The sequence below is a fragment of the Balearica regulorum genome, chromosome 2 (assembly GCF_011004875.1).
Source record: "Balearica regulorum gibbericeps isolate bBalReg1 chromosome 2, bBalReg1.pri, whole genome shotgun sequence".
Taxonomy (NCBI): domain Eukaryota; kingdom Metazoa; phylum Chordata; class Aves; order Gruiformes; family Gruidae; genus Balearica; species Balearica regulorum.
The window spans coordinates 107,686,455-107,711,229 of record NC_046185.1 but is presented as its reverse complement, the minus strand read 5'-3'; the positions used below and the strand labels follow the sequence as shown (position 1 = coordinate 107,711,229).

At 41.2% G+C, this 24,775-nt stretch overlaps 1 long non-coding RNA gene across 1 annotated transcript in view; it reads left to right on the top strand.

The window, feature by feature from the left end:
• The window catches only part of LOC142600491 (uncharacterized), a 482,402-nt gene that overhangs the window by 55,920 nt on the left and 401,707 nt on the right, over positions 1–24,775 (top strand). The gene's annotated exons all lie outside the window — the stretch shown is intronic.

The window sequence follows — 24,775 nt, the reverse complement described above, 5'->3', positions numbered from 1 at the left end:
AACTAACAGCTAGAACAGCCTGATTTGTCTCCCATAACCTTGCTTTTAGTGTTTGAGGATTTTATCAACTGTAAACTCCTCAGGTTAGAGTTTTCCATGCTGTGCGTATGCCTCCGGCCGCTTGTATGCAGCAATTCTTTCTGAAAGCTTCAGACCAATGTGGTGCAGCTATTTATAAGATGATGATTAGGGGGAAATAGCATGTTTAACTCACTTGAAAGAATAAATCTGAAAACATTTTTAACAAGGACCAGCAGTGTTTTCTCTTTCTCTCAACACACCAGACCCCGTTTTTTAGTGCCAACACTTGAGGTGGTGAATCATTACCTGCAAATGTTCTCCTTGTTTCCACGAAAAACCACCCACTTGTAGACCCGTCAAAAGCCTCTGAAAAAGACTTTCTGATTATGATCAACAAACCTTTTCAACAGGGCACCAGATTTCTGCCTTAGTCCTAAGGAGGAAGAGATTCAACTGAGATACAGAGGAGGTGCGAGCTCAGCCTACAAAGAGGCTGGTGGAGGCAGGTGTGATTAAGGCCGTATAAGGGAACTAGAGCAGAGAAGCTGTCTAGGGTGAAGCTACTGGGAACTGGAGATAGAAGAGTGAGGTGGTAATAGAGGCAAGATGGCATGAATTAGATGCCCACTGCATAGGGAAGGGAAGATAAGCTGAGATTTTCAGAGTAATTATAATTATTTGTTTCTATTTTTTCTTCTCATTTTAATGATCATTGAAACATGTGATGGTATCCTGAATGCTTGTTTTACACATTATCAGCCTCATATTCATCTCCCACCCCTGTAAGTATAGGAGGTAGTTTCAGCCATTTGAGAACATCTCTAGTCTTTTCCTTTTTGCACCAACAGAACACTTCCCTCATGTCACCTAACAGTCTCACTCCTCAGAGGATAAGCTAAGCCAGCATTATGTCATTGGTAGCATATTTTGAGCTCTGCTGCTCTACCTGGGACAGTAGGAAGACAGTATTCTGAGCATGAGAGTTGATATACTGGGGATAGTTTAGCTTCCTTCATAATGTGGAGGCAGCTAGGAATTTCTTTAATTTAATGAACTGCAAGTAAATTTATAATTTCATGCCAAAGGTACTATTTCCTTCTTGGCTTAAATGGATGTACATTTTTTTTTCTTTTTTTAGACTGCAAAAGACCTCCATCACTTTTCTTGCTGTACAGACTACTTCCCTATGATATTATCTTTCCCATGCCTTTCTGCTACTTTCGTAAGGTTGTTCTTTCCATTGAATCTAAGTTTGCATGTGCATTCCTGCCATATTAGGGTCTGTCAGCATTATTTATTTGCATATATTATTCTTCTGTCAACTTCTTTAGTTGCTCATTAGGGCCACTCTAAGCATTCCTTAGCTGCTTCTTCACCTGCAATATGTTTGTTCCTTGGCTCTTCTACAAAGAAAAGAATAATTCTATCTGTGTTTTCTTCTAGTGCCTTTAGCCAAGCAAAACCTCCCGCTGTCTTAATTCTTCCATATAGCATTTTTGACTCTGTAGTCAGTTGCAGTCTGAGCTTGCTTACGCACCTTTCCATTCAACTCAAGCATTTTAACCAGTCTTACCTTATTTGTACTTCTTTGTCACCTAGGATTCCCAGTGCATGTACATTGGCTAATGCAAAATATTTTTTTCTCCAAGTTTGATTGCTTCTTTAGTCTAGTTCTGTGCAATGTGTGTCCCATTTTCAAATGGGCATTATTAAGGAAATATAATCAAGGAAATATAATCTCTAATGGCAACATTCAATATCATGCATAGTCTTAAACACTGACCTTACATAGCCAACAAGATTTCAGAGAACCAGGCTAAAAGCCTCACATGAGGAGGAGGCATGTGGTTCTTTAAAACCTGTGTGATATTTGTTTAACAGGTGGAGTGGCCTGAAATATCTGGGGCTAGAAATCCAGGAAGGTGTCTTCTCAGTCAATTGACGTTGTGAAGTAAATGGAACAAAAAGCACTTATTCAAGCTACTGCTATTTGATAGTTAGGTTTATTTCATAGAATCATAGAATGGTTTGGGTTGGAAGGGACCTTAAAGATCATCTAGTTCCAACCCCACTGCTGCAGGCAGGGACACCCTCCACTAGACCACATTGCCCAAAGCCTCATCCAACCTGGCCTGGAACACTTCCAGGGATGGGGCATCCACAACCTCTCTGGGCAACCTGTTCCAGGGCCTCACCACCCTCACAGTGAAGAATTTCTTTCTAACATCTAATCTAAATCAACCCTCCTTCAGCTTAAACCCATTACTCCTTGTCCTGTCACTACACTCCCTGATAAACAGTCCCTCACCATCTTTCCTGTAGGCCTCCTTCAGATACTGGTAAACTGCAATTAGATCTCCCCAGAGCCTTCTTTTCTCCAGGCTGAACAATCCCAACTCTCTCAGCCTGGAGGAAATCATTTCAGGAGACGATCATAAAATTTTAGCTTAGCTCTTCTAGATCATTATTTGGAGATGTCCTGGGAAAAATTATCACCACTATAAAGTTTACAGCTTTATAAAATGTCTGCATTCTGTTTTGTCTCCAGATGAAATGGGGGAACAGTTCTGGATACAGTAAACCAAACTATTTTGATGTTTACATATTGAACCAAAAATCTGGTATCTCAATTTTGTCCCTTCCCATGCAATTTCTCTTCAGATAAGTCTTGTGTACAGATGTTTGTGCACAAATGGCTGAAGTGGAAAGGCCCATTTTTTCAGGAAAATTCTACTAAAAAGAATTTTTCAAATTTTTTTCCGATTCAAACATGATTTATATGAAAGGTGTTTTCCACTGTATTTTTTCTTTGGAAGTCCTTACAAATCTAGTAAGAGGAACCATGACAAGCTCTAGCATATAATTTGATAGCATTCTGTGAGGTCTGTCACTAGACAACTTGTTTGACAAACATACCTATATAATTGTTAGCAATGCTACAGCACACTTATGAAAAGCCTTTATTTTCTTCCACTTAAGATTACATCCTTAAATCCAAAAATATATTTAATTGCACTCTTTTCATAGAATCATAGAATAATTTGGGTTGGAAGGGACCTTTAAAGGTCATCTAGTCTGTGTTGGGTTTGTGTGGCAAGGTTTTGGTAGCGGGTGGGGGCATGGGCTATAGGGGTGGCTCCTGTGAGGAGCTTCTAGAAGCTTCCACAGTGTCTGATAGAGCCAATGCCAGCCAGCCCCAAGATGGGCCCGCCCCTGGCCAAGGCCAAGCCAATCAGCGCCTCTGTGATAACATATTTAAGAAGGGGGGAAGTTTTTTTTGCAGCTGGAGGGGGAAGTGCGGAGATGTAACATCAAGGTCAGTGCAGGAGGAGGAGGGGGGAGGGGGGAGCGCTCCAGACACCGGAGCAGAGATTCCCCTGCAGCCCGTGGTGAAGACCATGGTGAGGCAGGCTGTTCCCCTGCAGCCCATGGAGGGAGGATGAGGGGGTGTAGAGATTCCACCTGCAGCCCATGGAGGACCCTATGCTGGAGCAGGTGGAGGCACCCGAGGGAGGCTGTGGCCTGTGGGAAGCCCGGGCTGAAGCAAGTCCCTGGCCGGACCGGTAGACCCGTGGAGAGGGGAGCCCACGCCAGGGCAGGTTTTGGTGGCAGGACTTGTGACCCCGTGGGAGACCCATGCTGGAACAGTTTTCTCCTAAAGGTCTGCACCCCATGGAAGAGACCACGCCGGAGCAGTTCGGGAAGGACTGTAGCCCGTGGGAGAGACTCCATTTTGGAGCAGGGGAAGGATGAGAGGAGTCCTCCCCCCGAGGACAACGAAGCGGCAGAAACAACGTGCGCTGCACTGACCGCAACCCCCATCCCCCTCCCCCCGTTCCCCCCCCCGCCGCTGACGGGGGGAGGAGGTTGAAGCCGGGAGTGAAGTTGAGCCCGGGGAGGGGTGGGGGGAGGTGTTTTAAGGCTTGATGTTATTTGTTTTTTTCATTGCTCTATTCTGTTTAGTAATAAATTAGATGAATCCCTTTTTTCTAAGTTCAGTTTGTTTTGCTCGTGATGATAATTAGCTCTCCCTGTCCTTATCTCGACCCGAGCCTTTTGTTAACTTCTCCTCCCCATCGTGCTGGGGAAGGAGTGAGTGAGTGCTGTGTGGCGCTCAGCTGCTGGCTGGGCCTAAACCATGTCATAGTCCCATCCTGCTGCAGTGAGCAGGGACATCTTTCAACTAGATCAGGTTGCTTAGAGCCCCATCCAACCTGACCTTGAATGTTTTCAGGGATGGGGCATCTACAACCTCTCTGGGCAACCTGTTCTGCCTTAGTCAAATTAGAAATGTATGTTCCTAGGACACTGAGCAACCATCAAAAAAAAAAAGAGGAAGAATGCAGGTCTTCTACTGCTATAGGTAGTTCAGGAGGATAGTAGAGGACTGGTCTATCATTGTCCTCTTTCTTTTGTCCTTCATAGTCTGCCACGTGTCAGCTGGCTTCCTCTAGCCATATGACATTGTCTTTGCCATATCCTGGTATATTTCCCCTAGTCAAATTCCTTCTCACAACATAGGAGCAGGGAATGATAAGAAGGAAACTTAATTGCATTTAAATGTGGGTTTGATAACATATTGAAGGGGATTAAATTACATGGTCCCCACATTAATTGAGTGGAGTTGGATTCAAGGACTGAGGTATTACCATCTCATGTGGTGTCTAGCTCAGATGAGAAATCCTGAAATCATAATAGCACTAGAGCCAGAAAGTAGAAATATGCTGCCAGACTTACTTCTTGCTTCCCAAAAGCTCAGGATGTTGAGGTCAGCCAGCGGAGATCCCTGGCTAGGGGATGGCAAGGCAAATTGGGTCTCCCTTGCAGGCACCTTCATGCTTTTGCCAGGCCTCTGGTGTGAAGGACAGGGCAGTGCCCTTAGAGCCAAAGGACAGAAATACAAGCTACTATCAAATCCATTTCTAGCACAAGTGTTCAGTGCATGTTTGCTCAACAGCTATTGAAATGGATAGTGCTGAGGCTTTGAGAAGCTTATAGGTAAAAAAATACTGGCGTGGCTTTGTCTGGCAACCTCTTAATGCTGCAGCCAGCTGCACTATGGATTAAATGCACCCACGAAGATTACAAATCAAACAAGGGTAGGCATGCAATGTCCAGGCCAACGCACTCCCAGGAATTCTGTGGGCAACAGCCCTATTCATGGCAGAATCCTGTTTTGGTCATCATTTCTAGCACCCATCCTCTAAGCTTACAGTTAAAGACTAGTGGAAACATGCATATGGATCCCAGTGGCTGCATTAGGATCTCAGAGGCAGTGTGCACATTTGTATTTCCTGATTTTAGGTGGTTAAATTTCCAACCTAGCCCTTAAATTTGATTATTCTTTATGTGGAAGTATGCTCTATATTCTTCTGCCTACTTTCAGCACTAGTATGATGAGCAAAACCCAAAAACCTACACTAAATTTTATTTAAAAAAATAAGCCAAAATGAAAAAAAAAAAGTGTAAACTTTAGTGCTGAGGTGTTTTCTTTATAGTTAATAAAAATTTCCTTACCAAGTGCATAGGTTTCATGTACTTAAATTCTCTATAATTTTATATGTTTATAAAAAGCAGTGCAGCAGCAACATATTTAACCTTTAGTTTTAATTTTAAAATAGCTTGATTTTCAAAAAATATGTTAGTATCTTAATAGTGAGGTTAGTTGGGGGGGGGGGGGTTGGGGTTTTTTAATAGCTGCTGCCAAATACTAATGTCATTGTTTGGGTGTCATAAAAAGAACAATTTTGTGGCTAATATCAACTTTGTGTAGTGGGAATAATTTCACTTGGGGGGCATAACTCTACCATTTGGCTCAATTAGACTTGAACAGACAAAACAATTCATAATTCCTGGTGGGAAAAAAAGCTTCAGTTTCAACAACACAGATTCAGAGGACTTAATCTCCAGAATAATCTCCCCGGGCATGAAATATGTTTCATTTGAATCTTAAATCTTGTTCACAACCAAGAAAAATCTGTAACAAGAATTTTTCATTCTGATTTCCTAGGATTTCTTTTCCTCTTCAGTGGGTTTTACATATCTGCTAGGAAACAACAAATTATATCTTTGTGACCCAACAAGAGCTGAGGTCTTGGAAAACGTGCTGAATGCATGTGCACCCACATGTGGTTTTGTGTGTATATGTGCATACATGTAGTTGTAATGATTGAACTGAAGTTGCATGAATACCCAAGACCATGTTTGTTAGCTTTTTATCAAACTATCAAGGCCACTTTTACCTTGTATGAGGGAATATCTTAGCTAAGGTGATTCAGTTATTCTTAATGAGGACGCCTGTTTTGGTCTGTCCATCAGAAAACATCCCAACAGCCTTTTCAGTGAAAAGTGCCAGACTCGATGCTGGTGTGCAAAGCAACCAGCACTGACCATTTATCTGCAACCTCTGAACACCTGGCAGCCCTGCAGCCTGCTTGCTGGAAACCCAGACTCACACAAGTTCACCAGCAGCAATAACAAGAGGAGGAATTGGGCTTAATCTCAGATTTTATTCCTCATCCTTCCTGGCCATCACCAAGAGGTTCAGGTGGTTTAGATCCCTTGGCATTGCACTTGCCACTCTTCCTTCTCCTCTCTACCTGCTGGTTCTCATGGATTTCCCTTTAGCATCCCTGGAGAAAATGTTCACTGTTTCGGGTGAACAAAACAGATGAGGGATTTGGCTGCAGAAACTTCTTCAGCAAGTTCCCAGCTTGTTGATTTGTTTCAAGATCTAGTCCTTTATATGCTTGTGCTGTTCTTGTCGCAAACAGTAGCACTGAAAGACTGGAGCCTGTTTTTTTTCTTGGCAAAAAAGCTACGCTGGGCCTCACCTCATTTTTCATTTTAAATGACACAGTCATTGGAAACCCAGGAGAAGCATAAACTCCTTGAGGAGCTGTGTAAGAAATAATTTATTTTTTTAAGTTAAACTTGGCAGTGAAGTTCAGAAAGGCCTTAAGCTGCCTTATAAAAACCCATCTCTTCTACAGAAAATGATGACAAGGGACTCAGTTTTTAAAAGGTCAGATCTTTGGGATGAGAGATGCAGTATTGTGTGGGATAGAGAGCTGTGCCATCCGGGAGGCACTAGGATTAATGCATTCTACATCGTGACTCATAATAATCATATTTAGTGTAAATGGTAAATATTTTTTCTCCTCAGAGTTTGTTCCACAATTGGATATAAGGTTTCACTTGGGGAATATGGTGTCAGTGTTGGAATTTGGAGAGTTTAAAGGCTTCTGACAACTGTCAGTTTGGAAATCTATGTTAAGAGACATAAAAACAGTGATGATAAATTCACAGTAAGGCACTGCTTAACCTTTTGATCTTGAAATGTTTACATGTATTTTAATGTTTGATATAAACTTATGCAATTTTACACATAGACAACAACAAACTATTGTGAAATAAAATTATTGTGCTGAAACGTAAGTCAGAATTCAGTTTTCTTCCTTAGCAAAATAAAAAAATGAAGATTGTAAGGCTATTGAACATTCTTCTGACTTCTGTTGATGTTACTCCTCTAAATGGTAACCTTAAAAAGATCTGCTTTTGACATGAGCACAGAATTCTTGACAAGATGAACAGAAATGTAATATTTCTTGTGTTTTTCAAGCAAATCAAGTGTAACCTACAACCTATCTGAATTCTAATGAAAGCATGAATGCATAGAACTATAACCTTTCCTCTACAGCATGATGCTTGAAAAGTGTGGTAATAGGAGAAAACTACAGCCCAAACGTTCAACTAATATTTACGTACTTAAGCGTAGCTCCATGTAATTCTACAGTTTGCAGAGTTGCCAACTCTCACATATAAACTGTGAGTGTCATGACATGTAATATCATTATTAAAATATCAGCTTGCTGAGAACTGAGGTTTTCTTAGAAATAAATAAATGAGCTTTCTGCTGTGGAGAATTGGGAGGTAAGACTCTAAAAGTTTCAGCATTCAGGGCATAGACTGAACATATTTCTGCAGACACATCAGCTATCTATTTTGCCCTCTCTTAACACCAACATTTTGATGACACTAAATAAAATTCCAGGACTCCTTTGAGGCTCCAGCAATTGACTTCTTTGTCCAAAATAAGGGAGTCTTGAATCGGTATGAGTGCTTGCCTATTTTTTTTTTTTTTTTCATATCCATGAAGCTTCTCATGCAGTTTCTTTAGTAAATGCTACATTTTTGTGCAGCTGATGTCACCCATAACTCACCACCTGAGTTCTGCAATGCAGGGACAACATATGTACACGTTGTATTCCACTGAAATCTGCCCTAAGCCTGAAGTGAGTCCTGATGAAGTCCTAATGAATCCAGATGTCAGACAAGGTGTGACTGTAGGCTAATTACAAATGCTGTCTGGATGTATGTTGAAAGCTTTCAGAATGACTGGGTTTCTTTCCTGTGTTTATGAAATTGTGCTCCGCGAGCTCTGCAAATTCTCCCCACTGACTTGGCCTTTCTCTTCAGTCTTCTTTCTTTTGCATTCTGTTGTCTAGAGGAGTCTTTCGGTTGTGTATCACATTCTTTTAGATTATTTAAATTTTCAAAATTCAAGTACAGCTTTGGGTTGCATACCTCTGAAATTCTTGACATGGTGGGTGATAGGACCTGTAAGTAAAGCTCTGCTCTATCAGGCAAAGATGCTTTCCTAGGGCCACATTAACTGCTGGAGTTTATTGCTGACCAACAGGCTTCTACATTGTGTGAGTGGCCTTATGAGATCATTTGCTAACTATAAACTACTTGACGGAAAGTAAGCTAGTGATCAGGAACTGCTTACTGTAAGATGTCTTTTTACTGCTGGAATAGAAGGGGATGAATATAAACGAGAACTCTGACAATATTTATGGGTAGATTCAATGATTATTTTTTTTCATACAATATTAATTGCCTTCTACCATTAGTGTAACCTACTGATAAAAAAATGTAGGCATAGAGTTTACTTACTTCATATCTCATGTTTGTAGTGTTATGAAATGGAGTGCTAGCTTGAGGCTCTTCTGAAATAGGTGATTTGTACTAAATAAGTTCTATCACACATTATTACTGGGGGAAATAATACTTTTCAGCATTTAAAAAAAAAAAAGGGTAGGGAGATGTAGTACCTGGATAAGTACTGGCTTAACTAACTACCTGTGAGGCTAAAGCTATGTGCAAAACAAGGCTAACTCTTCCCTTCGTCCCACCACATTACCTTGCACAGCCCACTGCTAGGAATGACAATGTAATTGTCTCCCAGTCTAGTTGGCACTTCAGACATGTCCTTAGGAATGCCTAATATTTAATGATCAGAACCTGCAAAAGGATATTTAGTGCTCTTCAAGACCAGAAGGTATGACCCTAATTTGGCAAAGAAGATGCAGCTGAACAGTGCACTCATGCACCTGAATGCTTTTCCTGGATTAGGTTTTAACTCCTTAAATGTACTTGAAATTCATAATCCAAGAGTTCTCACAAATATGAAGCCAGATTGTGACCCAGTTACTCACACTGGTAGAGGGTTGCTCACGTGGGTAACTGGCCCGAAGTTGAGATCATTGCTTGTGAGCCTGATATAAAACAGCATTTATTCATGAAAAAGTACAACTTAATCTTAGTGGATCTAGGAGTGTAAGTGCCTCTCTTGAAAAGAGCAGCTTTGTTTGCTGAAATACATTTTTAAATTACAATTCTTTGATAGGCTACAAATAGCCCTGAGAATACTGTTTTGGTCATAAGGTCCTTTGGTATATTTCATTTAAATTCTTGATTAAAACACCAAAACTGGTAAAGAAACTGCCTCAGGAGCTCCTTCAGATTAATAATGAATCTACTTTATTCATTAAAGTAGAATGAATAAAGGGGAGAAAAACTGCAAGGAGTGCAGAAGTTGAATTTCCATACAGGGCAGACTAAATCTGTAAGTTCAGTCATTTACACTTCCCCGTTATCTGGTCTCTAAGCCACGATTTAATGAGCTCTCTTTAACTGGGAACACAACAATCGTCGTGCTGAAGTTCTCTGATGCCCCTTGGAAAATAATACTTCATATTCTCTCAAATAAGTCAGAATGAAAGAAATCTGCATATCCTTTGTTCTTTGAAGTCCTGTAAGACTTCCATTTAGGAAAAAACAAAACAAAACCAAACCAGAAATTATAATTCTTCTGAACCAATGTAACTTCTGGACTGCACGGATAAACTAAATGGTGGTAAACAATTAATATATGTGTCCAACAGATCATTCTTATAAAAAGCAGCCAGAGTTGGAAAAAGAATACTTAAAAGCTCAGGCCCGTTGATAATTTTTTTTCCCAGGTTTGTTTAAAATTACAGATAGTGTTGTGGTTTTACCCCAGCTGGCAGCTGAGCACCACGCAGCCACTCGTTCCCTTCCCTCCCCCCGCCCCAGTGGGATGGGGAGGAGAATGGGAAGGAAAAGACAAGACCTGGTGGGTTGGTATAAGGACAGTTTACTAGGATAGCAAAGGGAGAGGGGAAGACAAAACAAAACAGAACAGTACTTAACAGAGTATACGAAACTGGTGATACAGAATGCAGTTTCTCACCCGAGGACCGTACAACTCAGACCGTACAGCTCAGACCTGTCCTGAAACCGGACTGTCCCCGAGCCACGCGTCCTGGAGCTGCTACCGCCCCTCCCTGGCTAACCCCCTTTTATGCTGAGCATGATGTCACATGGTATGGAATACCCCCTTTGGCTAGTTTGGGTCACCTGTACTGTCTATGTCCCCTCCCAACTCCTTGTGCACCCCCAGCCATCCCGCTGGCAGGGCGGTGCGAGGAGCCGAAAAGTCCTTGGCCCCACGTAAACACTGCTCAACAACAGGTCCATAGAACAAAAACATCTCTATATTATCAATGCTGTTTTCAGCACAAATCCAAAACATATCCCCACACTAGCTACTATGAAGAAAATCAATCCTCTCAGCTGAAACCAGGACAGATAGGCAGTGAATTATGATGAAGGAAGTTAGTCTAAAAATATATGTTTAAATGTAGAATTATGCAGTGCCTGTAATTTGTTGGAGTAAAAGGGCAATGGGAATAATTTCCCTATCTTAGTTAAAATCATATAAGCTATATATTTTAATAGAGTAATATTAAAAGTCATTACATATGTATTTAACAGGAAATGGGAAAAAAGCTGGAGATTCCTTGGATATGTGGTAAGAAGCATTTTTTTTTTTCCTTCCTGTTTTGTTTGGTTTGTTGGGTTTTTTTAAAGGACATATGGTAGATGAAAGAATCTGTAAGGACAGTTATATTATGAACAGTTCTTTAATAGACAGTTCAGGTACCCCTTTGGGTGTTTGTTTCTTGTTTCTTGCTCAAATAGTTCAATTTATTTTAATCAGTTCCTGTCTTTTTTTCCCTGTTTTTTGTACATACAGTCAAAAGTAATGGAATAAAATTCTGTAGAAAGAGCAAAGAACTCAGTTTGGATGGAAGTATGAATTATTTTTTTTTCCCTTCAGGGATAAACAGTGTGATGCCTCCAATTTTGTAATATTTATGCAAACTTTTAAAACGATGCTCTTCACGTTTTCTCAGACTATCCCAACCTACTTCCTTCAGTCACACCAACTCTGTTTTAATTAATAAGCTTACAAAGCTGCTTCCAAACTTTACTGCTAAACATAATCAGATCTCTGTCTTTTAATTTTTTTAACTGAGCTAAAAACTGGAGGCAACTGCCTTTCTTGAGAAGAAACAGAGATGACCAACCTTTTTATATATCTGTCTCTCTACATACCAATGAAAGCGAGTATGTATGTATGCGTAAGAGAAAGACTTCTTTTTCTTGGAAAGCAGATATATATATGCATCTGCAGGGTAAGAAATTGCTATGTTCAAAGGGGAATGGGCAGTGTTTTATTAATGATCTCTTACTGCATATAGCAAGTACGTCTGTAGTGGGGGTGGATGGGGTCTTAGCTATCTCCCTAGAGCCAGATGCTAAATATAGAGCATAGGCTGCCAAGCCTGCATCCTATGGGGGGCTGAGAAAGGGGAGGGTGAAGGGAGTGTTTTGTGGTGCTTAAAACCAGCCTTTCTAGAAAAACAGATATCCCATGGGGCTTCACAACAGCAGAAGAACAGACTTGTGGCCCAGGGGCTTCATCAGCTTCTGTGTTTGGAATAAACTATGCACCACGTGGAAAGCAATTTCCCTAATGCAGGCTGTGCATTAAAGCCACCTTTAACCAACTCTCACAGGTCTGCTGCTGCCGCCTCTGACAAACTGACAGTCCCAGTCTGTGGGGAGAAATAGTCAGTAGCACGTTGTGGTGGGATAGCCTTGGCTAAGGGCCACATGCCCACCCAGCTGCTCGCTCGCCCTCCTCTGCTCAGTGGGGTAAGGGTGGAAAAAGGCTCCTGGCTTGAGATAAAGGCAGGGAGATCACGTACCAATTACTGTGATAGGCAAAAGAGACTTGGCTGGGGGAAACTTAATTTTATTGCCATTTAAATTAGATTAGGGTATTGAGAAATAGAAAGACAGGCATTTAACCAATACCTTTCCTCTCTCCTCCCCTCTCCCAGGCTCAGCTGTGGGGCAGTTGGAGCTGGTGGTGTCCGGCCTGGTGCAGCCCCGGCCTCGCGTCTCCTCACACAGACCCCTGCAACCCCACCACCACCACCGTCAGGGCACCTGCACCAAATAAACATATGTAGCGGGAGAAAAATAGGGATTCCCCAGCCAAATGTGATAAGCAGGTATGTGAGGAATGGTGCATTACATAGAAGCAGAAACTGTGTTAAAATAAATCCCGGAAAGGTGCCTAAAGCTAACATTAACACTTCATGGCCTTCCCTGGGATGTCCTGGAGACTGTGAGAGAACGCACATGATGCGTTTGCCTCATTAAAAAGATGGAAATAGTTGCTAAAAATATATTAATGATACAGAATGTGATGCAGTGTATCCCAATAATTGTGCGTTATGTAATATGACCAACGAGATAATTTGAAAAATGTACCTTGAGATACCTAGTAAGTTACATTTAAAATATTTAGAAATAACAACTTCTCTTAAAATTAAGAAAAGGAAAAAATAGAAACTCTTCAGACTACCTGAAATCTGAAGTGATACTGAATGTTTATTAATGTAAAGCAAAGGCTTAATAAACTGTTGAGAGGAAAAAAGGCACATAGTAAAGAAAATTAGCTAAAAGAACCTTTATGAAAAGGGCAATGGAACTGATAAAAAGATTCTGGCTTATCTCCTCAGGAGAGCTCATCTGAAAGCCATTTGTCAAATAAGAACTCAAAAGGGATGTGATAAGAGATCCTAAATCTATTAAATCTGTCTTTTAGGATTTCTATACCTATTGTGTCATATCACCTCACAATACAGAGTGAATAAAATCATATTTTAAAATGTGAAACTGCCATTTATATCAAAAGATGCAATTACATTAGAGGAGGCAGTCTCAAATGGAGACTGAAAATACTTAAGGTTTAATAAAACTTTTAGGAAGTTTGCTAAAATTTTAGAAACAGGAAGGCCTTTGAAAAGCCTGTGGAAGTGACAGTGCCTGATCAGTTGGTTTGTTTTCAAACCTACAGCTGCAGCTCTCAAGATGGATGAAAAACATCACTGGTGCTGTTTGCTATCGCAACACACTGTTTTGTTGAAAGAAAAATGCATGAGTGGAATGGGTGAATTTTGAAAGCCCTGACCCCACACTAAATCATGTTTACTTGCTTGCATAATTGTAATTTTTATGACACAATTATTCTATTACTGCAATTATGTTATGTAGTGTTTCACTACTGTAAAAATGAAATGTTTTTTAGCTAGTGTGTGTGTGTATGTGTGTGTGTATATATATATTACAATCCCTATCTCACAATGAAGTTTGCAATTCCTAAAAGGGTGGTCATCCAGAAATCATGCAAGAAGCCCTAATGGAAAATTAAAAAACTGTTAAATTGTCAGAATTAAGATTCTAATTTCTAATCAATTGTTGTATATGGATATAGATGTATGTATAGCTGGGACTCTTATTGTCATATTTCCCTTTAAGAGTTATTAAAATATACAGGGCCTGAAGGAGTGAAGTTTAATGTGTGATCTGCTACTAAGAATGAGCCAGCCTGTATCATAAGGGTGGAAGATTCAGATAACCTGTTATCCATGGTGCACACAAAGGTACTTGTTTTGTCAGTGTGACTCATTAAAGGACTTTGACCATGTTGAGTGGCTATTGTTACTGTTTTATGCTATTTTGAATGATATGAATTCTGCTTGATCTTAAAGCACAGAAAAAAAATCTACCTTGTATTTATTCCAAGAAATAGCATTGTGTGTCAAGACAGATTGTGGAAAACATCAGCTCATTTTGTGGTTTATTCATAAATACTGTGACCTTCAGAAAAATCACTTAAGCTACGCTCTAACTCTATTGGCCATTTTATAAATAGTAATTCTCAATTTTAAGTGCATTTTTGAGAACATAATCTATCAGTAGTTTCAAAAAAGGTGAGATACGATGCTGATAAGAGACAGAAAAATGGCAAAGTAAATGTTGTTTAGCTTCCTGTTCTTCTTGCTGGGTGTGGTGGGTTGACCCTGGCTGAGGGCCAGGTGCCCACCAGAGCCGCTCTATCACTCCCCTCTTTCATTAGACAGGGGAGAAAAGGTACAATGAAAAAAAACTTACGGGTCGAGATAAGGACAGGGAGAGATCATTCTCTAATTATCATCACGAGCAAAACAGACCGAACTTAGAGAGGGAATTCATCTTATTTATTACTAAGCAAAACAGAGTAGAGGAATGAGAAATAAAACCAAATCTTAAAAAACACCTCCCCCCACCCCTCCCATCTTCCCGGGCTCAACTTCACTCCTGGCTTCAACCTCCGCCCCCCCCCAGCGGCACAGGGGGACGGGGAGTGGGGGTTACCGTCAGTTCCTCACGTGGTGTTTCTGCCGCTTCTTCATCCTCAGGGGGAGGACTCATTGTTCCCCCGCTCCAGCGTGGGGTCCCTCTCACGGGAGACAGTCCTTCACGGCCTTCTCCAACGTGAGTCTCCTCCACGGGGTGCAGACCTTCAGGAGCAAACTGCTCCAGCGTGGGTCCCCCACGGGGCCACAAGTCCTGCCAGCAAACCTGCTCTGGCGTGGGCTCCTCTCTCCACGGGTCCACAGGTCCTGCCAGGAGCTTGCTCCAGCGCGGGCTTCCCACGGGGCCACAGCCTCCTTCAGGTGTCTCCACCTGCTCCGGCGTGGGGTCCTCCACGGGCTGCAGGTGGAATCTCTACACCCCCTCATCCTCCCTCCATGGGCTGCAGGGGGACAGCCTGCTTCACCATGGTCTTCACCACGGGCTGCAGGGGAATCTTGCTCCGGTGCCTGGAGCACCTCCTCCCCCTCCTTCTTCACTGACCTTGGTGTCTGCAGATGTTCTTACATCTTCTTACTCCTCTCTCTGGCTGCAAAAGCGCTCTCTAACTGTTTTTCTCTTTCTTAAATATGTTATCACAGAGGCGCTGATTGGCTTGGCCTTGGCCAGCAGCAGGTCCGTCTTGGAGCCAGCTGGCATTGGCTCTATCAGACACAGGGGAAGCTTCTAGCAGCTTCTCACAGAAGCCACCCCTGTAGCCCCCCCGCTACCAAAACCTTGCCACGCAAAACCAACACACTGGGTCATTTTCTGTAGCTATAGAGGCACTACATGGAATATTAAACAAGTATACCTTAGTGCAAGGAAATGTGAGATTGGTGTAGGATTTACTGGGCCAGAGTCTACAGTCTGTCACTCAACAGAAGTTCAGACTACATTATCCTAACAGTGTCCTTCACTTAAAAATTTAGTTGATGTTAGCAGTCTCAGCTGAAAACACTGAGCAAAAGACCTGTTAATAGGTGACACAAGATTATATTCCATACTGCTCTTACTTTGCATATTATCTCCAGTTCTCCTGACTGCTGCCTGTAGCAGTAGAGAACAAAGCACAAAACCCCATGTTATTTTTCATACATCTCTATAAAACTAAAATATTTCCATTTGTGAGTAAATGGCAGCATAAACGTAAGCCCTCATGCCGGTCCTGTGCAGAGCTCACTGATGCAGCCCCTGCAAAGGAGCTTCTCCCCGAGAGCTTGCAGGAGCATTGCTGTGCTGCTTTGTGGGCTTGCACATACAGCGAGCACAGCCTCTGCTGAAGTGTCGTGCAGTGGAAGCTAGGCAGAAACTGTGACCAGTTGAGGAACTGCTTATTCAAGTTTCTGTGCTACTGTGGTCAGGAGACTGGTACAAGATGTCCAGTTTGGACTTCAGTTTGTTAAGCACAGGACAGTCCCCAGGGCCTGTGTAAGAGGACTGGGATGCAGGTCCACACAAGACACAGAAGGACTTTAAATCCAATCCATGCTAGTTCTGGTTGCTTAGCAAAAGTGATCACAAGGTGTTTAACACCTTGAGTTAGTGTCCTTCCCTGCTGATGACTGCTTTGCCTGAAGATCTGCTACCAAACTGAGTCTGTGTCCATCCCTCAGGAGGTGTGATGCGCACTAGCATCTACTGGTAACTTGGGTTTCGGGAACAAGGAACAATAAACGTGTATGAACTGGATCTTACCTTTGAATATCTTACAATCTTTTGAAAGGAAAGACAATAAAGAAAAAGACAATATATTCTCTTCTGGGCTTTTTAAAGCCCTGGCTAAAAAACCCAAAAAGTGTCACTAATTACACCCAGCAAAGACTATAATTGAATTCCCAGGCTTTAAACAGTATTATTGGATGGCTGACTTAACTACAACACATCATCAAGATTTCCTTGTGCTAAGACAGGTGGAGTATTGAAGGCTTGGCCTTAATGTACTGTATTTGTTGTTAATGAGAAATTTACCATTCAAATAGCTTTTCTTAATTAGGAAACCTAGAGGATTTGGACCTTCTTTTAAAAAGAAAATAAAACTACGACAATTCCTGTCACTGCATTTAAAATTCTAGCTTCAAAACATTTAAAATAGTTGAGAAATTAGTTTAGTAGAAAAAGACATAAAATATTAATAACCTACTTTAAAAATGACCATTTACAAACCAAGGCAGCAGGAAGGAGTTATGACACTCTCCTCTCAAATCTTCCACTTACGTTGTTGTGTAATTAAAAATATTTAAATTTCTACAACGACTGGTTTAGAATCAGTCTTATTCCTGGATAGTCAGAGAGAAGAGTGAGATCATATTAAAATGTATGTCAAATGTCCAAAAATAGCAAACTGAATTACAAGAAAAAATGCAAATTTTCCTATGTTTCAAATTGAAAGAGGAAGTAGGCACAATGGAGGCTGTCTCCACATGCCAATCAATAGAATTCATCAAGTTTTATATGAATTGAGCAAACTTTCTGAAAATATTTCAAGATTTTTGTCAAAATTGTGATTTTCACAACTAGCATAGCTTTTCACAGAATTTTTCCATCTGCATAAAAATATTTGTTTTGCTTTTATTGCAGGGAAAGGAGAGGTAAACCCCATCAAAAGACTGTTTTTGTAGAAGGCAAAAATGTGAATTCTTATTTCTCTCCATTTTCCTACAGTGGGAAAAATAAGAGAGGAAAGAGGGAGAATCTCGTCTAGTTCAAAACAAAGTCTTTCTCTGAAAGTGTCAAGCAGCACAATAAATATGTTGTTTCATCTTACATTGTTAATAGAAAAAGCACTCATTTTTTTGCAAGCTATAATAGATTCTACTCTATGCAGCCAAGGCTGTGGTTCACAAAACAGGAGTCAGACGAGGTGCAATGATGGAGATGTCATGAAATGGGAAACGGGCTTTAGACAGATCATTGCTGTTTCCTGCAAGCATAGAATTACTGGTAGCTCCAATTATTGGAACAATTATTCATATAAGAAATATTATGTTTTTTCCAGGAACCCATATTTGGAGTAGAGAACACTGAAATAGCAAATGCAAAACCCATTAAGAGCCAAACAGCTTCTTAAAATATTCTTTCTAATACAGACCTGCAGTATTTTAAGGATCAACTTTCTATTGCAAAAGGTCATACTCCTGAGATGCAGCTTTTCAACTGATACAAACAGATATAATTCCACCAGCATCACTGACTTTCATCAACTGACATTTGGCTTTTTCTCAACCCCATAAAGCAAGGTCTGCACAGGAGGGGATTAGCACAGGTGATCCTGTTCAAGGGAACCAGAGCCCTCAAAACTGATGTTAAATGGGGCTTAGATCTCTTTCATATGGTTGAATTTGATCAATAATAAGTGCCCACTTTGTAGTGCATGGCATGGGGGGAAAGCAGACTTGGGGATTTATCTTTTCCTAAAGGATATTAAAGAACTTTAAAAATGGAAAACGTCTGTCTACATTGGAGGGCAGATGATTCTAAAGACAAGCAGAATTCAAATTATATTTCACATAAATACATACACACAAAATGTTATGCCTATTAAATAAATATGTAATATTACTAAACTGTATTTAGTAAGGTTTCAGGTCTGGTTCACCACTGTCTGAAATCACTTGTTTCAGGATTACTATATTGATGTTAGGGTACTTCCTATCTTCAAAAGATACTGATACATTTTACACAGTATCTGAATGGTTGAAGTGATCTGTTGGCTATATTAATAGATTGTTAATTAATAATATATTATTACATATATGTGCACAGATAGTTTTCTTACATTTACCGATGTAAGAGAAATTTTTCAAGTTTTTGTCCTAAGTACTGTCTCTGGTTTTACTTTAACAGAGAAAAATACCTTGAGCTACCATAGCCAGATTAAATCTAGCAGTATAGTGGTGGTGTAGGGGAGTAGCGTATACTTTTTGTAGTTGATACAATTTTAGATCTTGGTATACAGCTTGAAAGCATTTTGCATTACATAGTTGCTTCTAATTTTTTACATATTTGATATTCAGAATGTTATGTGCTTAAGCCCCAGAGTTTCTATGACCTTTCTAACCACAGTTTATTGTTTATGCCAGATGGTTGAGTAAGCATCAGGTTATTTTTATTCTTAATTTCATAAAATTAAGTGCAAGTCATGAGAACTTAATAGTAGAAGGGAGAAATAGAGATTTGCTTATTTTTAATACAAGATTTGTGGTATTTCTTAAAATTGTTTCTGCTGATAAAGATTTAATGGAAAAAATCAGGATGGTGCGAATATTACATAGAAGGTAAAACCAGCACAAAATTTCTATTGAGTGGAAAAGCTCAGAAGAAAAAAACACCCTTCTCAAATGGTCTGAGAGCATTTTGTTTTTCTGAATTGCATGCTTCTTGCTGAGGAGACCATGCCTGTGCACTCTAAGTGTGCAGAATGCCTTTAAAACACCACATAAACTATAGTAAGATATGTTGAGTTTTTGAAACTGCACATTAATTTAGTCACTCAGTAATTCTAATTGTTTCTTGCACCCTCATGATCCTTCCAAGGATTAGCCACCTGGGACAATGACCTATTGTTTTTATGGCAGGGTTGTTCCATTTTCAGTTCTGTGCACACTTCTGGAGCCTTGCTTATTATTAGGCTGTATACAAAGGCTATATACAAACAGTGCTTGCAAAGTGACATCTCATTTACAGCTGCTTCTGTAAATTATTTCTATTCGTGTCAATTACAGCATATTTAAATTTGGAGAAACAATCAATATAAAGAGCACCAGCATTTTCTATTTTAGGTTAAAACTGTGGAGGTTTATTTAGATGCAGACTTTCTGATAAAGCTTTCTGATAACCCAGTAAAATTGGGCTTGTTAAAAAAGTATGCTCAATTCTTTCACGCATCCAGTGGGAGAGAGACAATTAATTAATTTGGGGCTATTTCAAGTACCATGAAGAGACAAGACCACTGCAGTGGAATTTGACAGAGCTACTAGTGTTAACAGTCAAAGCAAGATTCTGCTAATACAGGTTTGTGTCCACATTTTTTTCTTCCCTTTTCCCACATTTCCTCCTCATTTGCAGATCATTATATTTCTGTAATAGCTTAGCAGCCAGGAAAGGCAGAGGAAATGGCAACCCCTAAGTAGAACTAGCTGGAGGAAGAGCTGCAATTGCTTTTGGATCACTGCTTACTGTAGGAGTTTGCCGTCTCAGATTCTTTTGCCTTCCATTATTAAGTCTTCCTTACGTGAATAATGCCAATCAAGGTGAGAAGTAGAGGAACAAGTACCACCTTTTGGATGTGGCAGAACATCCAAAGGGCAATCCAACTCTGCCCTAAGTAGAGTCCCAAACCAGTCATCCTCAAATTATACTATTTGCTAGAGAAATCTAAGCTAAAACCACTAGATGGACTTTAATAAATACAGCCAAATGAGAATTATTGGGATCTATTCATACCTGTGTAAGATTATATTGTTGTTATGCTCTGTAGGGCTGAGGAAGAGCCTAGAGCTTTTTCTTTTTTAATAGCAGTGTTCTTTTATAATGTGGTTGCATTGAGAGGACATTAATGAACCAGCTATAGTTTGATACTATTCAGTAGGAAATTCTTGTAGCTCTGCAGACTTTGTCTCATTAATATTTCTCTGAGCCTTTCAATCTGAAGGACATGTTGTGAACCTGGATCATTTCTCAAGAAAAGTCTTACCCAGTCCTAAGATTGGCACCAAAAAGGTGGTATATGTTTAATTGATAATCCACTGGTCTGTCCTCAACCTCCCTCCATTTATTCCTACAGCCAAAATAAGGTATTGCGTATTCAACTCCTTAAAGCCTGAATGTTTACAATTTGGTTGGCCCCTCTTTTTCTCCCCTGGAGGAATACATCACATGGAAAAATGGATATTAAGCTTTTGAAGGTAAAATGCTCCAAATAGGCATATTTAATACAAAGACTTTGTTCCTTTGCATAGGAAAAAGCTTACAATGTTACATTTTAGATGTGTAGCTCATTCAAACAATTCTTGTTCATTCTGGCTTGGCCTCTAATTTTTTTTTTTCTCTGTAGACACATTAATAAATAACAGATCCTCCCAGGTACCATAGGTTTTAAATGTAACACTCTATAATCTACCCCCTGGATATCTTTTGTACAACATTACTTTTGAGCTTAGCCCATTTCAGCAGCGTGTGTGGGAGAGAGCAATGATCTGAATGTTTTAAGAAAATTCACACCTTCACTAATAATACTTAGCCTTTATATGACATGTTTCTCCTGAAAGGTGCTCTACTATAATCAACTCTTTAGTCCAATAATTAGTTATTTTAGGGTTAAGAAGCCAGTGGTATATTTTTCAAAAGCATGCAAGTTGTTTAGAAACCCAGAATATTCTCCCCTTCCTCCCTCAGCCTTAAAGGGAATTTGTGGTCAATTTTTCACATGTATTTAGGCCTTTAACAAGACCAGCCTAGGGAAATTTCAAGAAGCCAACTTAGGAGGCCCATATATGGTTGAAAATTGAGCTGGGCCCCTGAAGCCATTTTGTGCATACTTGAATAACTTTGAAAATCCAGCCACGGGACATTTTGTAGTTAATTTTTCATCGACTTGCAATGAAACCTAAGCTGCTAAGAGCCAAAGTTCCTTTTCATTTTTTTTTTTTTCTCCAAAATGAAGAATTGGAGAAAATAAATCATATGAGTACTTTTGGAAATTGTACTTTATGCATGTAGAGCTATGGCGGATGGTAGCAGCAGCGCTGAGGGATTGGGAAGGGAGCAGTACCAAGTCGTAATGACCTTGGGCAGTGAGGGAGGGGACAAGAGCGAGCAGATTGTGGCTTGGCTGTGATTTTCCTTTGGAGGTATGGAATAAGTGTAGCGAAGGAAAAATGGAAGGGGGCAGGACAGCACTGGTGTTGAGGAGGAAGAAGGAAGGAGGTGCAGGAGATGGTGACTGTCTTGAGGAGGGGCTAGCAAGTGGGGTGAGAAGGGGAAGTGTGAAGTGCTAGCAACCCTGGCAGCAAGGCTAAAGAGCTAAATAACCTTGCAACAGGCCAAGGTTATGAGCAGGTATGTGAAGCCATAAGCAGGTGTGATACCAGATGATAAATAGAGCATAGAAAGGGGAAGGGGAAAAGAGAACGATATGGACAAGCACAGCATAGTGTCAAAAAGAAAAGCAGTGAGAAAAGGTGGGAAACAAGGTGGTGAAGAGAAGACTGAATGAAGAATCAACGCCTGGAGCTTAATATGTACAGAAAAAATCCTTCCCCCCCAGCGAGAAGAAACAGTAAATGGGGAAGATGAGAGAACCACTGGTAGCAAATGGGACAGCAGTGGAGAGCTGCGGTTGAGAGGTGGGTGGTAAACAGCAGCTAACTGTGTGGGAAAGGGCAGGCATTGGGTAAAGGACAGTGAAGAAAGGGAGGAGGAGGATGTCATGGGAGAGCAGCTGACAAAATCAGCAGCATCATGGGCAGGTGGTGAAAGGAGATGAAAAGTAGGGTGGGAGGGGAGGTGCTGCAGGTCGGGAGTGAGTTGTTAGACAAGGAAGGAGGAAAACAAGGCAGGTGATATCCTGGGCAGGAAGGAAGGTTAGGTGGTTGGGGAGTTTATAAAAACAAGATGCTAATGTAGTGTTGGTAAGGGACTGTGAGAGCCCTCACAGCCTGTGAGGTGCTGGTATGCTGCAGGTAGTATAGACAAGTGAGGCAATTTGGACAGGAGGTGAGCTGGGCTGTGAGGGAGTGCTGGTGAGGCTGTAAGGCTAAAAGGAAGAAAAGAGCCTGTGAGAGAAGGTGGCAAGAGTAGGCAGGGCATGATGAAGCTGGGAGAGGCAGATGAAGCAGGCAGTGATGGAGACTTTAAGACCTGGACTACCAGAGGAAAAAGCCAGAACAGGAGGCAAAGCGGCAGATGAGGAGGGAGTCAAGTGATGGCCAGGGTGAGGAAACATCAAGGGGCTGTTGAGGAGAAATGTGCTGGGCAGGAAGTAAACCCAGCTACATGGAGAGACAGTGATGGCACGTAGTTGATGTGGTGGGAGGATTGCTGGGCAGTGGTAAGTACAGCAGAGAGATTGCTAAAGGAGGGGGGATGGCAAAAGGTCATAAATGGGGTGGCAGTAGGCTGCAGAGAAGACACAGCTATGGCTGGTGGAAAAACTAGTAATAGGAAAAAAGCAATAGAGAAAAACAGCTGGAAACTGGAGAGGACGAGTCAGTGAGCAGGAGTAGGACAGAAGGGAGCTCTAGACAGGCAACTACATGGGGAAGGGAGCAGCAGTGTGAGGGTGGCTGGCTAACAGGTCTGTGAGAGGAGGGAAGAGTGGCAACAGCAGTACAGCAAGCAGTAATGTGGAGAGGCTTGGGGGTGTTTGGGTGATGTAAGTGAGCTGTAAGTGAGCACTCTGAGGAAGCAGAGCTGTGAAAAGATAGGCTGAGTCTACAAATCAGATATGTGATGGTACATCAGGAGAGCTGAAAGGAAGACTGCAGCTGAAGCAGGGACCAGGGACAGAAAGGGGAGGGAGAGGAAACGAGGCTTTGAGAGGAGGTGACAGAAGGGGATGGAGAGATTGAGACAAAAGGATTAAAAAATGACAGTGCAGAAGAAGTGATCATTTTGGCATCTGGAATAGGTAGAAACAGGCATAACCGTGAGGAGAAATGGCTCTGACCAGTGGCCCAGTTAATGGGACAGCAATGCTGGCGCAGCCATCAGAGGTGGGAAGGATAACAAACAGAGACTGAAAGGACAGGTTTCCAGAAGATGCAACAGAAAGTCCTTTTGGACTGGGAGCATGAGACAGAAAATAGACTGCCAGAGAGAAGTAGAAATGACTGGTGGCAAGACTAATGGTGAACAAGCTGGAGTGGGCAGGCAGCAATCATTCCCACTGCTATGCTTGCAGGGTAGAAAATAAGGCAGAAAATGAGGCAGGATTGGGTAGCAGAAACATTTTCCAAGTGAATCAACAAGAACAGAGCTGTGACAGGAAAAGGTGAGTAGTTGTGTAGGTAAAGGAGGGTATGACGGCAAGTGGCATATAAAAACGCAAATGAATATGACTGTGCTGAAAGGGAGTGAGAGGAGTGCATGGTGATTAAAAGCAGGAGTGAGCATGAGTATGGGCCACTAAAGCACAGCTGCTTTGGCAAGAAATTGTACTGGGTCTGGCTAGGATGAACTTTCTCCATAGCAGTCCGTATGGTACTATGTTTTGGATTTCTGACTAAACCAGTGTTGATAACACACCAGTGTTTTAGCTATTGCTGAGCAGTGCTTGCACAGCTTCAAAGTTTTATCTTTTTCTCACTCTGCCTCCTCCTGCCTCCCCAATGGGGTGGGAAAAAGATTGGGAGGAGACACAGCCAGGACAGTTGACCTGAACTGGATAAAGAGATATCCCATAGTATACAATGTCATGCCCAGCAATAAAACTGGGGCAGGATGTGGGGGGAGGAGGAAGGAGTGTCTTCCAAGGTAGCCATTGCTTAGAGATTGGCTGGGCATCGGTCTGCTTGTGGGAGGTAATGAGTGACTGCCTTTGCATTGTTTGGGGTTGGTTTTTATCCCTCTTTCCCTTGCTCTTAAACTGTCTTTACTTATTAACTTCACTTATTAACAGCATTAAGCTGTCCTTATCTCAAGTTTTGCAGCTTATGCTCTTCCTTTTCTCTCCCCTGTGTCCTGTCCCACTCAAAGGGTTAGGGTGAGGTTTTTAATTCTCTGCGCGGTAATCAGAAGTAACAACAATTACTTTAGAGGTTCAAACCAATCATAAATTTACTTAAAACTCAGTGGAACTACAAAAGATAGAGGCTTGGCAAAAGTCGTAACAATGCTCAAAATTTAGTAGAAC